This window comes from Muscardinus avellanarius (genome assembly GCF_963383645.1).
Source record: "Muscardinus avellanarius genome assembly, chromosome: 4".
Classification (NCBI taxonomy): Eukaryota; Metazoa; Chordata; class Mammalia; order Rodentia; family Gliridae; genus Muscardinus; species Muscardinus avellanarius.
In genome coordinates this window covers 49,681,269-49,685,386 of record NC_137789.1, presented here as the reverse complement: position 1 = coordinate 49,685,386, position 4,118 = coordinate 49,681,269, and the positions used below count along the sequence as shown (strand labels likewise).

General features: G+C 41.6%; 1 pseudogene across 1 annotated transcript; it reads left to right on the top strand.

The window, feature by feature from the left end:
• Positions 1 to 302: 302 nt before the first annotated feature.
• On the top strand, positions 303 to 1,701 carry LOC308262297 (WD repeat-containing protein 46-like; annotated as a pseudogene). Its single transcript has one exon. The product of its transcript is annotated as a WD repeat-containing protein 46-like (transcript).
• The last annotated feature ends 2,417 nt before the right edge of the window (positions 1,702 to 4,118 follow it).

Here is a 4,118-nt window from a genome sequence, read left to right as displayed (position 1 = left end):
CCAGAGCCCTAGTGGAGCTTGATTAGGGCTCAGGACAGGCCCTGCCACTTGTTCCTGTGGAGGTATCTAAAAAACTACCATACTCTAAGTCTAAAACCCAAACCAGCCGGGTGCAGTGGTGCATGCTTGTAATCCCACGCTTGGAAGGCAGAGACAGGAGGAATGTGCAGGTTGGAAGCCAGCCTCGCTCGTTTAAGAGACCTTGTTTCCAAATAAAAATATAAATATATGTGTCTGGGAGTGTAGCCCAGAGGTAGAAGAGTTTCCAGGAACCCAGTGCCACACACACATACAAAAAAAAAATCCGAACTAAACTTGAAGTAGCTGAAGCAGAAGAAAAAGAGATAAGTGTCAAAGATGCTCATTCTGAGCTGCCGCTTGCTGAGAAACCAGGATTTCTGGAAAGAGAGAAAAGAGACAGCAAAGATCTGCCAGGCTGACATCATGGAGGTTCCAGACATTGCAAGTGCCACCAAGCACTTTGACATGGATCTGCAAAATTTTAAATCCTATAGACAGAACTACTCTCTAAGAGAAACTTGGCTTTTGGAGGGCACCGGAGTCACATGCCTGCCCTTGATTGGATGACCAAAAAGCTCATGTGTGATATCAGTCATGGAAGCAGTGTGGGACACCCAGTTCCTCCATTTCCAGGCCCTGCTTACTGTTGCTCAGACCTGCTGGCTTCAGTGAAGTCTCTGAACCAGGGCATCAAGCTTCACTATATAAGCTGCTGTGACCAAGTGACATGGATGGAGTTCTTGCCCTTCCACTTCCTCCCAGCCACAGCTTCAGAGGCAGGGTTTCTGACCTATTTGGATGTGTCAGTAGTGACGATCATGGCAGCTCTGAACACTAAGGCCGATGGCTCAGTGTCATGGCTAGAACCCATCCTATACCTTTATGGAGTCCAGCTATGAAGGAGCTACTGACAAAGATTCTCTGTCACTGTGACAGGGTCCAGGCCGTAGCAGTGGATTCTGCAGGCACATACATGGTCACCTCTGGCCTGGATCACCAGATGAAGATCTTTACCTTGCAAAGAACATTCCAGCCTGTAAGCACCCAAACCCTGCCCCAGGGAGCAGGGCACCTGGCCTTTTCCAAGTGGTGACTGTTGGCTACAGGGATGGACAACATCTCAATATATGGGCAGAGCAGGGCATGACCAGCACACCCTCCCTGGAACAGCCCTACCTCACCCACCAGCTCTCTGGACACATGCAGGGTTTGTACTTCTGCCCCTTTGAAGACATTGCAGGTTGGGTACAGCAGGAGCATCACCAGCTTGCTAGTCCCTGGGGCTGCTGAGCCCAACTTTGATGGCCTGGAGAGTAACCTATACAGGGTCAAAAGCAGTGTCAGGAGTAGGAGATGAACGCCCCATTGGAGAATGTAACTGCAGAGCTCATCTGGACCTGAGATCCCTGGCCCAGGTTGACGTCATCTCTTTGGAGCAGGAAAAAAAGGAGCAGATAGAGAGGATGGACTACAACAAGGAGGCAAAGGCTTCCTTCCAAGCAATGCCAAAGCAGAAGGAAGGACCACAGCTCCACAGCAAGCCTGATGAAAAGGAAGTGGAAGGTGCTAGACAAGGAGCACAGGGACAAAGTCCAGCAGAGCCTGGAACAGCAGCAGAAGCAGGAGAAAGCCAAGCCCACAGGGGACCGACCATCTGCCCTGGATGGATTTGTGTGCTGAAACAGACTCAGTGTGGCTTGAAAATAATGCTTCCTAAGATAACTTGTGGGGAAATGAGTCTGTTCCCTGAAGGGGACAGTGTTCTCCCTTTTCCTACTGGGGATGGACAGCTGACTCCTGTGGCAGGTATATATTTAAGAAGAAGGCAAGGATATGGTGGCACATCCCAGTCCTTGGAATCTGAGATTGGAGGATCCCAGGTTTGAGACCAAGCTTGGCAACTTAGCCAAGATCCTGTTTCAAAATAAACAATAAAATTGTATAGTTAAAGGCAAATGCTCCTGGGTTCAATCCCTAGTAACACGGGGAGGGGGAGAGAAAAAGAAAAGGCAAAGAAATGAAGGAACATGTTCAGAATCCCAGAATCCCTATTTGGATGGCTGAGACAGGAAGAATGTAGGGTTGAGGCCAGCCTCAGCAATTAGTGAGACCCTGTTTCAAAATAAAAAGAATCATAATTTATTGAAAACAGATGCAGGCGTTAAGCTTTGAAGTTAAGGCTGCTGATTATTGACCATTTTCTCTTACTGTATCATACTAAAAAAAGAGAGAGAGAAAGAAAAACAGCTAACTGCATGCTCAAATTTGGATGGAGGTGTATTTCAGGAGGGTCTGCTATACCACATCCCACAAACTCACCTGGTGTGTGAGTAGGGTCAGGGACACCATAAAAGCAGCAGGCATTTATCAAGAGCTAAAGAAAGGAAATACTGTGGCAAGTCCATGTAATTGATATTCAAGGTAATATATAGTGGACACACACATGCAAAAAAAAAAAGTGTTCCAAAAACATGAACCTAAACAAAAAACAAACCAAGGCTCTCCAAACAGTGCACAGTGATTTAATGGTAAGTTGCTTCCCCTGTGAGTAATTCTACATCACACACTCCAGAGTATCAGGATTTATTCACCTGTGCCCAGACATTAGAACTAAAAAGAGGACAGAGAAAAACCTTTGTTTTAGACCTAAATTGATTACTATGATGAAATAAAGTCACTTTAAGCCTTCGTTATTTTAATTAAACTTTATTTAATGTTGGCATTATTCTTGTGTGTAGAGCATCCAGCAATGGAGCCATTGATAAATAAACCCAAGAGATGGCTATTTGAGAAGTCAAGAAAAATAAATAAAATTTTAATAAGCTAAACATTAAAAAGTCCCCAAAATAAGAATTTAAAAAACTGAAGCCGGGCGTGGTGGTGCACGCTTGTAATCCCCATGCTTGGGAGGCAGAGACAGGAGGATCTCGCAGGTTTGAAGCCAGCCGCACTGGTGTAAGTGACCCTGTTTCAAAAATATAAATAGGTCTGGGAGTGTAGACTGGAGGTAGAAGGGCTTCCAGGAACCCCAGTACCACCAAAAAATAAAAAATAAAAAAATAAAAAAATAAAAAATAAAAATATAGAAGAGATTTACATCATTTTTAAATCATAAGGTAATATAAAATTTAATCTATTAGGTTTAAAGATCTAGAACTTTAATCTATATTCACAATCACCAACAGAGCTCATTCAAATAAGAGTCACTGACTCGGCAGATCTATGGAGGTACACCTTCTAACAGTTCTAACAAGTTTCCAGGTTGCGCTTATGCTGTTGGAAACTCTATTTTGAAAACCAGTGATTTACGTAAAGTTCAGCTATTTCTGGGAAAATATGAATAACTAAATGACTTAAGAAGTGAAGAAGGTTTTAAAAATTGGGATGATTGCTTTTTTAAATGTATTCTAAACTAGAGAATTTGCCCGTTGAATTATTTAAAACCACCAAGAAACAGATAATCCTCATGTCAAGGCAACAACAAATTTTGAGTATTAAAAAATATGGAAAAGAATCCAGTTCATTTGAAAACCAGTAGAGCCCCAAATATATAACCCAAAAGAGAAAAAATAAAAGTCTATATTTATGGTTCAGCCATTTATATAGTCATGTAATCTTGCACTGGGCTTTATCCTAAATCTACTATCTGATAAAAACAGGACTGTTCTCAGCTCTGACATAGTGGCCACATCATGGTCAGCAATTACTCTAAGTCTAACTCCTACTCCAAACTAGGAATATGGATATCAAAATCCTAAGATAAATACTAGTAAGTCTATGAATAAAAATAACCAAGTAAGTAATATCACAAAAATTCAGGTGTATTTTAATAAAGGCATATGTATCAATATAAATCAAATCAATGGGTTCAACCAAAAAAATTTGGTAAAAAATTATTGCCATTCAAAATATCTCTATAAACTATAAATAAAAGGGAGTTTATCAAATATAATCATGAATATCAGTCTCATATCTATCATCATTAATATCTATTGTAGAAAAGCTTTGAAGTTTTAAGTAGTTTCTCAAGATCTTAAGACTTTCTTGACATCCAGATGTGTTCAGAAAGGCTAATGGCCAATTCTACTAAGGGTAGA